At 43.2% G+C, this 15,007-nt stretch overlaps 1 protein-coding gene across 1 annotated transcript in view; it reads left to right on the plus strand.

Annotated features, from left to right (window-relative positions):
• TMX4 (thioredoxin related transmembrane protein 4) overlaps window positions 1–15,007 on the plus strand; it is a 49,519-nt gene that overhangs the window by 10,605 nt on the left and 23,907 nt on the right. The gene's annotated exons all lie outside the window — the stretch shown is intronic.

Genomic DNA, 15,007 nt, shown 5'->3' on the forward strand with positions numbered 1-15,007 from the left:
TGGTTTTATCACTGGGGCACAGTGGCGTGATATTTATAAGAATGTGGTAAGAGCAACAATTAATTTAAATCACAGATGCACACAATTATACATTTTATATAGAATTTATTTTTCACCAGATCTAATGTTTAAAATTGGTTTAAGGGAAAATGCGAATTGTAGGAGGTGTAATTGTTCACAAGCAGATATTTTACATGTTCTATGGGATTGTCCTAAGATCAACCCCTATTGGGAGGAGATATTTATGAGATTAGAGGCCCAGCTCCAATGCTCTTTCCCGCGAGTTGCCACCTTTGGGCTCCTGGGCTTGATACCGATTTCTTTAGACGACAGATTAAAAAGTGATTTGGCCCTGAAGATCATTTTTCTCGCAAGATTAGTATTGGTTAGACATTGGCTTGATGAGAAGCCTCCAGATGTAAATGAATGGAGTAATTTAGTTAAGCGTATAAAAGCATACGAATGTGCGTTCGAGAAACGATATAGGAAGGGCAACAGACTTAAAGAGAGTTGGAATCAGTGGAGGTTATAGAGGGTTCTCTGTAACCCACTGTGTATAGATTGTGTCCATTCAGCGTCTCCAGCATCGGTAGAGGGTGGGGAGGGAGGGGGGTTTGGGGGGGGATTATCCGTATTAAGATTTGGACATTCTGTGTTTTGCAATAGGATGGTTGTTTCTTGTAGATGGAGTTTATGTATAGGATGTTATTAACAACATGACATGTAATGTTTTAATGTTTTATGGATTCTGTTGCAAACAATGTCTTGTATTATTATATGGAATAATAAAACAATTTAAAAAAAAAAAAAAAAAAAAAAAACGGCCTAAAAACGCCACGTGTGTCTTCACCGTAACCGTTTTTATATTTTGATAGATCTTTATGATAAACTTTTGGGACATGACGGTCCCGAACAACATGTTTATGATTTTGTTTATTTTTACTTCTAAGGAAAGGGTGATATATATTTTTTTAGCCCCCTAGGGTACTTTAACCCTAGGGAGTCTAATTGCTCCTACCATATACATATATAAGTGATACTACTATATCGCAACCTGCTGCTCCATCAGTTAGTGGGACGAGTGCAAGTGCGCGTGGGGTGGTTGGTTTGGGTCTGAGGTTGCTGTGTGATGTGAAAGAAGTGAAGAGCGGTTTCTGGTCTGATAAAAAGGGCACAACTCTGCTTTAAAAAAAAAAATGAGGTGGCGCTTTAGACGTTGTAGTATAAATGCAAAGATGGCACTGCCCATCAGGTGTGCCAGTTGAACCAGTGCCACTGGCATACACCCTGTTCTCATTGTCCTGCCTGCTTTCTGTTCACACATCAGTATTTGATGGAAAATCTAGGTCAAAGTTGGGAGTCTGACAGAAATGCCCTATATTCCACGCAGCGCCCTCCAGCATCGGGATACAGCGTATTGTCCACTTGTGGGGAAAAAAAGACATGTCTGCCTCCAATTGATTTTAAAGTAAAATGTGATTTCCAAGACAGATTTTCCTTTAGGAAAAATCCAGTGATTTTTCCCATTGCTAGAAATGAGCAGCCACGTAAAGGAAATCTACCATCAAAATCATCCTGATAAACCAGAGACACTTCCTCATAGATCCGGGCACTGTGACTGTGGTAATCATCTTATATTTGTTATCCATGGCCTTAATCAACTTTTAAATTATGCAAACGAGCAGCTCCCTCCACACTTCCCCCATCCGTCTGTCTGATGCAAGCTTATACAGTGGGAGTGGTGCGTGTTCCTGCACAGTGTAACAGTCTGTGCAGCTACTGAGGTCGCTCTGTTAATGCACCCAGAGCCCTCAGGCTTCATTAACATATTTATAAATATTGATTTTAAAAGGAAGGAGGCCATGGATAGCCAATATAAGAAGATTATCACAATCACGGTGCCTGGATCTATGAGTAAGTGTCCCTGGTGTATCATGATGGATTTCGATGGTAGATTTCCCTTTAAATATCTTGCCATGTCCAGGACATCAGGCTGTATCCCTCTTGGAGACTCCACATTATCTGTCTGTAGGATCTCCTGAGAACATCTTTCACACTCTGTCTGAGGTGTTGTACATAACAATCCGTCATGTCTTCTCCAGTCCTCTCCCCGGCGGCTTCTCTCTGCTGCCTGTGAAGGAATAAACACACCAGAGGGCATTGTGCTCCGTTCTCCGCCTCATTATGGTTATTGCTGCTGCTTCCTGGAGTAGAAATCTATTATGTCTTTTTCTTTTCTTTTAGTTTTTTTTTTTTTAATTTGGAACCAAGTTTGAAGAAACTGCTTTCAGTTGTTTTGTAGCTACTATAAAACCAAAGATGGGGGAAGTGACCCTCCCCCTGCAAGTCTAAGCTTGACTCAAAGGGCAAATTGTGACCCGACCCTCCTCATTTGCATATGAGTTTGGAGGAGTAATTCAAATATATAACTAATAGTCATATAATAATTATTGTTCCATATGTTTCTACTCTGTAATGTCTTATTTTATTTGTATATATATCCCCTATGATTGGTAAAGGGCTATGGAATATGATGGGGCTACAAGCGGTCCCGTACTTAAGAACACCCAACTTACAGACAACCCCTAGTTACAAACGGACATCTGGATTTTGGTAACTTACTGTACTTAAGTTCTAGGCTACAATAATCAGCTGTAACAGTTATAAATGATGTCTACAATAAAGCTTTAGTGTTAATCCTGGTTCTTATGACAACCCAACATTTTTAAAATACAATTGTGAAAGACACCCAAAAAATTTTGGCCGGGGTTACAATTCTAAAGTATACAGTTCCGACTTACATACAAATTCAACTTAAGAACAAACCTACATAACCTATCTTGTATGTAACCCGGGGACTGCCTGTATACAGATAAAGAGTATTATTATGTAGTTATACAAGAAAATTGTTATAGATCCGTGTTTTTGTGCTTAAAGGACATCTACCACCAGGATGAAAGACTGTATGCAAATTAACCTGAGGGGCTCCAATCTCTATGAACACCTATGGAGCCAGGAGCTCCTCATTTGCATACAGTCATTCATCCTGGTGGTAGATGCCCTTTAAGTAGTCACTTGAGACAACTTTAGTAATATCTGGGACACCAGCCCCAGACTGCCCCCACAGCGCGGGCCGGGGCTAAAGTCAGCCCTGGAAATAGAGCAGGCCGTGGCTGATGCCGTCACCAGACCCCCCACAGAGCGGGCCGATGCCAGCCCCAAACCCCAACAGAGTGAGCCGGGGCTGACACCGCTAAATTTATTTCATTTATTTTGGGAGGGATTGAGAACATAATGCTTTTTTTTTTTCTTTTTTTTTTTGTGTTTTTTACTTTTTAAAATTTTTTTGTTCTAATGGTAACTGCCCATTGGATCACTGCTAACAGTGATCTGTATACAGAGACATGCAGAGAGGATGCATATAGCACCTTCCCTGCAGCCGCTCACTGTATACAGGGGCAGGTGTAAATATAAGGGGCTGATAATATCAGCCCCCGTCACAGTACAGGATTGAGTTGTCTCATGATGGCTTAGTGTTTATGATTGCACACGGCCATGGAGATGAGCAGGGCTATTCGCTGCTCGAACCCGTGGCCAATGTAGAATGTCATGTGACCTGAGCTGCGGTCACATGACTTTCCATCAGAGCTGCAAGATGGCTCGGCAGGGGAGGAGGGGACAGCGCTCCTTTGCAGGATTGCAGCAAGCGCTGACAGCCCGCAGTTTAACAAGAAAACCACCAAGTAGTGTTTTTTGGGGTGAGTAAATCGCCCTTTACAAGCATCATACTCTTGTAAAGGCGTTATCGCGATCTGTGTGTGTATGTATGTGTATATATACACTCACCGGCCACTTTATTAGGTACACCATGCTAGTAACGGGTTGGACCCCCTTTTGCCTTCAGAACTGCCTCAATTCTTCGTGGCATAGATTCAACAAGGTGCTGGAAGCTCCTCAGAGATTTTGGTCCATATTGACATGATGGCATCACACAGTTGCCGCAGATTTGTCAGCTGCACATCCATGATGCGAATCTCCCGTTCCACCACATCCCAAAGATGCTCTATTGGATTGAGATCTGGTGACTGTGGAGGCCATTTGAGTACAGTGAACTCATTGTCATGTTCAAGAAACCAGTCTGAGATGATTCCAGCTTTATGACATGGCGCATTATCCTGCTGAAAGTAGCCATCAGATGTTGGGTACATTGTGGTCATAAAGGGATGGACATGGTCAGCAACAATACTCAGGTAGGCTTTGGTGTTGCAACGATGCTCAATTGGTACCGAGGGGCCCATAGAGTGCCAAGAAAATATTCCCCACACCATGACACCCCCACCACCAGCCTGAACCGTTGATACAAGGCAGGATGGATCCATGCTTTCATGTTGTTGACGCCAAATTCTGACCCTACCATCCGAATGTCGCAGCAGAAATCGAGACTCATCAGACCAGGCAATGTTTTTCCAATCTTCTACTGTCCAATTTCGATGAGCTTGTGCAAATTGTAGCCTCAGTTTGCTGTTCTTAGCTGAAAGGAGTGGCACCCGGTGTGGTCTTCTGCTGCTGTAGCCCATCTGCCTCAAAGTTCGACGTACTGTGCGTTCAGAGATGCTCTTCTGCCTACCTTGGTTGTAACGGGTGGCGATTTGAGTCACTGTTGCCTTTCTATCAGCTCGAACCAGTCTGCCCATTCTCCTCTGACCTTTGGCATCAACAAGGCATTTCCGCCCACAGAACTGCCGCTCACTGGATGTTTTTTCTTTTTCGGACCATTCTCTGTAAACCCTAGAGATGGTTGTGCGTGAAAATCCCAGTAGATCAGCAGTTTCTGAAATACTCAGACCAGCCCTTCTGGCACCAACAACCATGCCACGTTCAAAGGCACTCAAATCACCTTTCTTCCCCATACTGATGCTCGGTTTGAACTGCAGGAGATTGTCTTGACCGTGTCTACATGCCTAAATGCACTGAGTTGCCACCATGTGATTGGCTGATTAGAAATTAAGCGTTAACGAGCAGTTGGACAGGTGTACCTAATAAAGTGGCCGGTGAGTGTATATATAACACATCTCTATCCCATACTGTTTCAATATGGCCACAGTGACTTCTGCTGGCAATTATTGCTTAGTTCGGCTGGACAGCCAGGTCGAGGGAGAGTTGTTGTTTTACTAAACTTCCATCTAAGGATTATGGAAGACGGTGTGCTCTTAGGAACCTTAAGTGCTTCAGAAATTCTTTTGTAACCTTGGCCAGATCTGTGCCTTGCCACAATGTCTGAGTTCCTTGGGCAGTTCCTTAAACCTCATGATTCTGATATGCTCTGGCATACACTGTGAGGTCTTATATAGACATGTGTGTGCCTTTCCTAATCAAATCCAATCAGTTTAATAAAACACAGCTGGACTCCAATGGAGGGAGTAGAACAATCTCAAGAAGGATCAGAAGGAAGTGGACAGCATGTAATTTAAATATAAGTGTCACAGCAAAGGGTCTGAATAGTTACGGCCATGTGATATTTCTGTTTTTCCTTCAATCAGAAAAAAGAAATGTAAATATTTTTGGTGTCAAGATTGGGTGGAATGTACATTGAGGAGCACAAAACTCTTTTTCTCTTGCCAATTGGCTGCAATAAAACGGAGTGAAACATTTCAAAGGGTCTTAAGTTTTCCGTGTGCACTGTACAGCAGTGTATATATTCCTATCCACTTCCATTAGATTGACGTAGGCACAGCAGAGGCTCCTAGTTGGGTGTAAATTGCACTGCCCATAGCTGTCTATTCGCTTCTAAGCAATCTTTCTCTTTCATAAATCTATCTAAATTCTAAGAATACATTTTATAAATTTATTTTTTTTTTTCATTTTTGTGGAGTCTGAACCCAATAGAAATCTGGGCTTATTGCATGACGATACGAGAAGACTAAACATTGTGAAATTGATTTCATCCTGAGATTTACAGGGATTAATATTTAAGAAATGACTCGGTCCCTTAATCCTAACAAACACTACATCTGTAATGTAATCTTACAACAGGAATCTGTAATGGGGAAAAAAATAGAAAAAGTAAAAAAAAAATAATGTTCTTAAACTCAAAATCTGGATCCTGCATGTTTGGTCTGGGTCTGATAGTTACCTAAAGAGAATAGGTCATCAGTTTGCACATTATATTTAGAGAACCGAGTTGACCCTATTAAGAATACTGGAGTTAACGGGACTTTTTCACCTGATTTTACCCCATTAACCTACCAACCCTTCCAGGTAATGGATGAAATCCTTTCTTTAATGTGAAATTTCAACCAATTACCGTACTAAAAAAATCTCCTCCAATGTTATGTGAAAATGAGCAGAGAAGAGTCATATTTTGCGGGCTGCAGAGGAAGTAACACTTCAGACACCCCTACCCCAACCAGTCTGTAAAGTCACCAGACTTGAAATTCTAATGAAGTTTGGGGATCGGGTCTGGGAACCCGAGCTCGCAATGTTTTGCACAAATTGCTGACGAGTAGAGGTTTCCGTCACGTAGTTATAAGAAGTTGTCACGTCGGCTTCCCTGACTGTAGAGATTGGGTGTTTTTTGTTAAATTACTTGGAGTGTGTTGAGCAGGACTGAGCTGGAAATTAGAACAAATATTGGATTGTTGAACTTTTTTTTTTTTTTTTTTTCTTCCCCCCCACAATTAAGATCTGGACTTTGCTGTGACTAGGACACGTGTAAGAATATTGGTATCGGGACAGTTGGCTCAGGTGGGTCAGCAAAGTCCAACCAGAAAACAACGCAACACATAGACGGAAAAGACAATGATGAATTCCCCCCCACAGTGTCCTATCTTCAGGAAGCATCTTATAGAATAGGAGATTCTGAGCAGATTGTACATAATGTTCTATTTGCAGGTAGCATGTTAGAGCAGGAGGAGCTGAGGTCACTATGTACAATCTGCTCAGCCCCTCTTGCTCTATAGCATGCTACCTGAAGATACCAGATTGTACATAGTGACCCATCTTCAGGTAGCATGCTATAGAGCAAGAGGGGCTGAGCAGATTGTACATAGTGACCCATCTTCAGGTAGCATGCTATAGAGCAAGAGGGGCTGAGCAGATTGTACATAGTGACCCATCTTCAGGTAGCATGCTATAGAGCAAGAGGGGCTGAGCAGATTGTACATAGTGACCCATCTTCAGGTAGCATGCTATAGAGCAAGAGGGGCTGAGCAGATTGTACATAGTGACCCATCTTCAGGTAGCATGCTATAGAGCAAGAGGGGCTGAGCAGATTGTACATAGTGACCCATCTTCAGGTAGCATGCTATAGAGCAAGAGGGGCTGAGTAGATTGTACATAGTGACCCATCTTCAGGTAGCATGCTATAGAGCAAGAGGGGCTGAGCAGATTGTACATAGTGACCCATCTTCAGGTAGCATGCTATAGAGCAAGAGGGGCTGAGCAGATTGTACATAGTGACCCATCTTCAGGTAGCATGCTATAGAGCAAGAGGGGCTGAGCAGATTGTACATAGTGACCCATCTTCAGGTAGCATGCTATAGAGCAAGAGGGGCTGAGAAGATTGTACATAGTGACCCATCTTCAGGTAGCATGCTATAGAGCAAGAGGGGCTGAGTAGATTGTACATAGTGACCCATCTTCAGGTAGCATGCTATAGAGCAAGAGGGGCTGAGCAGATTGTACATAGTGACCCATCTTCAGGTAGCATGCTATAGAGCAAGAGGGGCTGAGCAGATTGTACATCGTGACCCATCTTCAGGTAGCATGCTATAGAGCAAGAGGGGCTGAGCAGATTGTACATATTTTCCTCTATGCATGATACATGTTATAGCGCACTGGTTTCTACATGTACTTTAGGACCCAGGAGCCACCAGTTAGCAGGAGCAGTATACACCTGGCCGGGGTACTAGGAATATATACTACTGGTGCAGTAGCTTCTGGTCAGCAGTGATCAGTCGGGACAGGCAGAGCTTCAGTGTAAAGCATGGAGAAGGAGGCGGATACAGGGACCTCTGAGATGATGGGTGACGCAGCAGTGTCATGTAGATGGGAGGACATCCCGCCCTGTTAGTAATCTACATTTCGAGGACAATCTACTATAAATAGGAGCCCGATTTATTCCAGACACATTTAGATGAGAATGAGTTAAGTCGGTAGAAGCAGAAAGTCAGACTTTGGAGAAGAATGGAGATGGTAATGCATTGTTCTGGTAATAAATGTGTTGCTCGGAGCTACGGCTGAGTATGATTAAGATTCAGCTGTGCTGTGGAAATTGAAGTACATTGTTTCCCTTTCTCCCCCCTCCCCTTCTGTAAAGTAGCACAAATTGTTTTATCTCGGAGATGTTCATTCATAATCCAAAGGGCAGATTGAGGAGATGTTACAGCCGCGGGAGACATTTCATTATTTTGTGCTCACGAGGCCTTAAAGCATCACAACAAAAAGAAATCTCACTTCCCGAGATTGTCCATTGTATTTTTGCAAACGGATTTGATTGATATGAATCAGGGATCCATAGACGGGTTAATGTCCGTCATTGTACTTTTCCAAAAAAAAAAAACTCCTTCCATGTAATAAATCGCCAATTTCCGAGAACAGTACAAAATTGTTGTAGTTTGATGTCTACAGTATCGGAGACTTATGAAGATTCTGTACATTTATAACGCAGGTTCTATGTGTTTGATACAGAACCACCACCCACCTGATAGCATCACAAGGTTCTAGAACAGTGATGGCTAACCTATGGCACTGGTGCCAGAGGTGGCACTTGGAGCCCTTTCTGTGGGCACTCAGGCCATCACCAGAAATGACTCCAGGTAACTTCCTGCAGTCCCAGACAGCCCAGGACAGAGCTATTTTAAAGTGACAGCTCTACCTGGGACTATTTTCTGCTTTATTGGTGTCCTCAGGTGCTGGTATCAATGAGAACTGTGACAGAGAAGGGAGTATAAATCATAAATTAAATTTCTGTGTTGGCACTTTGCGATAAATAAGCGGGTCTTTGTTGTAGTTTGGGCACTCGGTCTCTAAAAGGTTTGCCATCACTGTTCTAGAACCTATGAGGCTGTGTTCACACGTGGCATTGGCGCATGCGCTTTGTAAATGGAATTAGGGAAATCTCCTCTTCCCAGCTGTTGTGATGTGTTTGAAAACACAAGCGTTAACGCCGCATGTGAACACACCCTAAGGCCGGCGGCACACGTGGCATTTTGAACCCGTTTTAAGTCATGCTTTTCAGTCTGTCATAAGCGCATGCGTTTTTTAAAAATGCATCCATTTTTGTCCGTTTTTTTTTTTTTAACAGACTGAAAACACATGCTTAAAAACGGACTAAAAATGGGTTCAAAGAGCCACGTGTGACACCACCTTCAGACTGTAGAAGACTTATTTCATGTCCCCTATCCAGGTACAACATCACAAGCCTAGGTGAAGTCTGATGAAGGTGACTGTTCTCGGCCTCAGGTGACTTCTTAGGGCATTTGTATACAAATCTCAGAGTTCTTTTTCTGTTTTAACAAATTTTAATTGAAGTCGTTCAGAAAAGTCCAGGTTGCTAAAAAATTAACATTTGCTGCTATTTAACCTGCTTTCCCGCAGATTGGATAATCTGTACACTGTAGATTGGAAACTATGTACAAGCTGTTCAGCTCCTCCTGCTCTATAACATGCTGCCTGCAGATAGGACATTGGGGCACATTTAGTTACCTGGTCATCGGAGTTCACAGAAAGTGCATTGCCCAATGATAACGCACTCTGCTGTGATTCACTAAGATCGTGCTCCCGATATCCTGCATGTGTCGCTTCCCCACTCAGGTCCGACAGAGTTCACCATCTTTTTAGTGGTGCATGTAAGTGCTAGGGCCTGCAACACAATTTGAAAGTTACATCCCCCGCTCAGTCCGAATCAGTCAGTTTGTATGACGGCACACCCCCCTATATTGTGTCACATAAAAGCCAGCGCAGCTTAAACACCTGCAACTTAAATACCTGTGCGAGCCATTTTACCATTGAAGAACGGGCACAGTCCAAAAAAAGTGTGGCGCAAAGCCTTAGTAGTGTCCCCTACTATGTATAAAATGTTCAGCTCCATCTGTTCTAGAACATGCTGCCTGCAGATTGTACATAGTGTGCTATATGCAGGCAGGCAGCATGTTATAGAGCAGGAGGAGCTGAACATCTTGTGCACAGTGTCTTGTTTGTTCAGCTCCTCCTTCTCTATAAAATACTGCGTACAAATTAGTCTTTACGTGTAATGTGACAGATTCCTTTTAAATGATAATTTTTCAGGTTTAGTAGTTAAAGGGGTTATCCGGGCACAAAAATTTTCTTAGGACCAGGCTGGGGCAGTCAGCGCGGGACATTGGCGGCACTGCAGGTGGTAAGTACACGTTTATTATTTTTAAAAAGCCCTCCCCAGCGCGGCCCTAAGTAACTTTTTATAACCGGATAACCCCTTTAAACTGAATCTATGTGCAAAGTTTTTCGTGAGTAGAGTATGTACTGGACAAAAAGGGATTTGGGACCATTTAAAGACGTTTAGATTGTGTGAGATTTGATCTAAAAAGTGGAATAAAAGAATAGGTGAAATAATATTTTGTTAACATTCACAACATGAATGAGCACACAGGCGCCGTTAAAGCGTAACTGTAAATTTACTTGCCAAAAAAGTGTGTTGGCACAGCTGCAAAGAGACTTTGACAACAATTGCAACGATACCTGTATCATACTTCTGGATTCCTATCCTGAGATAAAGAGCCTCATATATCTATTAGCCATCTGTAAATCACTCAGCTTTTCCTGAAGTGGGAGGGACTTCCTGGTTGTGACATCGGCTATGGGCAGTGATGCCAATAGCACTCAGGGCATTCATGTGAACGTGCACAAACCGCTCAGCCAATCAGGATACAGAATCTGTGTTATAATAATAATAATTCTTTATATAGCGCACACGGATTACGCAGCGCTGCACAGAGTTTGCCAAATCGGTCCCTGTCCCCATGGGGCTCACAATCTAAACAACCTATGATTGTTTTTTTTTTTTGGAGTGTGGGAGGAAACCGGAGGAAACCCACGCAAACATGGAGAGAACATACAATCTCTTTGCAGAAGTTGACCTGGGTGGGACTCAAACCCAGGGCCCCAGCGCTGCAAGGCAGAAGTGCTACCCACTCAACCACCATGCCGCCATTTACCACTTATACAGAAATCTAGTACAAGAAAAAGGCAGGGGAGACACAGAGCTGGAGATCTGCATCATATAGTTATCTACTACTTCACAAAGATAAAGCTATATTAAGGGTGCGTTCACACATGGCATTAACGCATGCATTTTCAAACCCATCAGAACAGCTGAGAAGAGGAGATTTGCCTGATAACATGGCTGTTAACATTGTATTTACAAAATGCATGTGTTAACACAATGTTAACATGTGTGGACATAGTGTTAACCCCCACATTACTGCACCACAAGTGTGAACGCACCCTAAAACATGTCTACATACACTATAAAACGCCTTCATAGGAATAAAAAGATGGACACATGGCAGCATCACAGTATGTGTACATACACACTTCACCAGAAGACCACCTCCCTGAAAGGACCCCTCCCTAAAAGACTGTGGGGCACATTTACTTGCAAGTTCACCCGAGTTCTCTGAAAGTGCAATATCCATGTATAATGCTGCGTGCGGCAGAAATCATTAATCTGGAGCTTCCCTGCACTGTCCCACCATCCCTTAGCATAGGGCGTGCAACCCAATGTGAAAGTTAAAGGGGTTATCCGGGTTTAAGAAGTTATTCAGGGCCAGGCTGGGGCGGCCTATTTGAACATAATAAACGTGTACTTACCACCTCCGGCGCCGCTGATGTTCCGAGCCGCGATCTGTCTGATCCATGCGCCTGTTTACAGGGGCACAGAAGCCGCGCACAGGGAGCGTAATGGAAAAACTCTTGTCCTTGTTATTCTGACAATAGGATTTCTCTGCTGTGGCATGGGATCATTGTTTCGTGTTTCCTCCAATGCTGCGCTGTCTGACCGTATCTTCCCCGCTCGGTAGTGAAGACCCCCGGTTGCCAAAATGTTCTGCATTTCTTAATGCATGTGTTTCTTCCAATTTCTATTATTTGTCACACTGAATGCAGTACAAAAGCGTAGATGAATAATAGGGGTGATAGCTGCAGCTCCGGAATGCCACGTACAAAAAAAATGCCCCAAAAATAAGAAAAATAGAATACTACTGTTCTGTGTAGTGGATCAAATGATGGTTAGTCCTTGGCTTGTATGCGATACTGGAGATACCAAATGTATATAGGTTTATAATTTTTATATAACACAGAATAAAATGGCCCACGGTGCCCAAAGTGAAGCCGTGGATTATATCTGCTGTCCCTCTGTGGCCTCCAACGAACTATAAAAAAAAGAATGCCCTATATTCCAAGCAAAATTCTGGTAGATGACCCTCAGAATATATGGCATGTCTGTCAAAAGAAAAAAAAAAAACAACGGCAGATTCCGAAACCTATCCGTGGCTTCAGCTGGTAGGGGGGAGGTGGAAAGTGCTCCTGCACAGTGTAACAGCCTGTGAAGCTACAGCATGGAGAAACTCTGGTAACGCCCCTGAGCCCTTCTGGTTCATATGACCTTTAGATCACTCCATATTGTCCAGGTGTTTAAAAAAATATACAGGTGGCCTTAGGGAGGAAGTGGGGGGGGAGGGAGAGCGGTAAAAAAAAACAAACTTATTTTTAACTCCTCCATCACTCTTATTTGTTTACAGATGCAGGTACCCTCTGATCCGACAACTTTTGCCAGCCAGGTACACCCACCCATCCCCTGCCACCGTGCCATTGCATTTAAGGCTGTATTAGGTGTGGTGGAAGGGGACGGATGGGCTCACCTGGCGGGTGGAAGGGGTTAAAACACATTGTGCCTGCCCCTGTAAACAAACAGGGCACAACGCAGATGGGCGTGTCGCGGTAGAGCCAGAGGAAAGCATACGTTTTTAAATTTAGATTTACCTCCCCACCTGTATAATTATTTATTTAAAAAAAAAAATTAAAAAAATCCCTTTAAATTTTCTGGACAAATAAAGTAAAAGAGGGTAGGCACACTTTTATTTGTGTTTCATGACCTGGGACAGCGGCTCTAATCCAGGGCATCACTTTGGGCACAGTGGGCATGTTATTCTGTGTTACATAAAGCACATTAGCGTAGGCATGGCTTGGCGCCGCGTCCTACAGATGGCATGCCCTAGGTTACTCTTGTTCATTTCATTTAAAAGCCTAAAATAAGCACAAATGGGCCCATAGCAAGTAGGAAGCGCACGGTTTGCATTGGCACGGATCGCCTTATCGCCATTGCGTACGTTTTCCGGATGGATGAGCGCTGTAGGATTCTGGCAGTGAAGCTGTTAGTGTGGCTCCAGACGTGTTCAGGGTTCTCTGTAAATCCTACTACATGTCCAAATCTGTCAGGAGGGGATTTCATGTGTAATGTGACTCTGGGGACCGATTAGGATTCATGTAGTCACTAGAACATTGACAAGTGAACTAGGAAAAAAACAAAAAAACAAAAAACGTGTAATAAGTTTATTGTATGGACTTTAATTAAAATGTACTGTATTTTTGGACTATACGGCGCACAAAAAAAATCCTTTGATTCTCTCGGAAATCAAAGGTGCGCCTTATATATGAACCGTACTTACAGACAACAGCTGCCTTGAGCTGTACATAGGTCTGCCACCTGCTGGTCATTCATCCTTATAATCAGGTGCGCCTTATAATCCGGGGCGCCTTATATATGAACCTAGATGTTTTAGCAGGCATTTATTGAAGGTGCGCCTTATAATTTGGTGCGCCTTAAAATCCGAAAAATACGGTAATAGAGGTGTCTGACTTCTTAAATACCCCTTTGCTACATGTTCACACATCCTTTTACTTCCCATGATGTCACATAATCTGTTCGCTATTAAGCTCCGTATAGGTGAATGGTACTGAGCTGCAATACCAGGCATGGCCACTATACAATGTATGACACTGCAAGTTCAGCAGTGGCTTCCAACAGCTTAATAGGGTCCGACACCTGCTATTCATATATATATATATCACCTACTTAGAATTGGGGATAGATTTCACAGGATTCTGGACTACCCCTTAAAGGGAATGTATAACTGAAGAAATAATGGTCTCTTTATTTATTTATTTTTATTTATTTACTAGCTGTTTTTTTTTTCCCCTAGAGAAAAACGATTGAAATAACATTATATTTCCCATCTTAGGCTAAATTCACACTGCCGTGAGCCCGCCGCACCATAGCACGGCGGGCACACGGCAGCGCGGGGAGAGGAGGAGGATGTGAGCGCAGCTCACCCCCGCCCCTCTCCATAGGAAGTAATGGCGCACGGCGCCGTAAAACGGGTAAAGATAGGACATGTCCTATCTTTTCACGGGCTACGGAGCGGTACGGTGCCGCACGTGTGCTGCACCGTACCGCTTCCGTAGGGCGCCGTGAGCCCATAGAAGTGTATGGGGGACGTATATCGGCCGCATATACGTCGGCCGTATATATACGTCCCCCATACTGTAGTGTGAATGCAGCCTTAGAGCTAAGTGTGAGCTCTTATCAGAGTGAGACTGAGCTGCAATCTCAAGCATGGCCACTACACCCTATGTGGCACTGTGCTGCTTTACGTAATAACAGCTGAATGGGGGTCAGGCTCCTGCTATTTTTACATTAATCATCTATCTTAAGGTAGATCATCTTTTTTTAAATTTACAAGCTAGAGAAACGCCTATGTGAATCAGCCCTACGATGGGAAATAATGTTCCGTGTGAGCGCGGGTGTGTTGCTTATCACCGATGTGACAGGTTTCTTATCAAACAGCCACAATTCTACCGACTGGAATGTAATACGCCCTGAACAAGGCAGGTTTTTTTTTACTGTACTTTGCTGTTTTGGATGTATTTGTGTTTTATGGCTTATATGACCTTTTGCATTATGTTAAGGTAA

This window comes from Engystomops pustulosus, chromosome 3, assembly GCF_040894005.1.
Source record: "Engystomops pustulosus chromosome 3, aEngPut4.maternal, whole genome shotgun sequence".
NCBI lineage: Eukaryota > Metazoa > Chordata > Amphibia > Anura > Leptodactylidae > Engystomops > Engystomops pustulosus.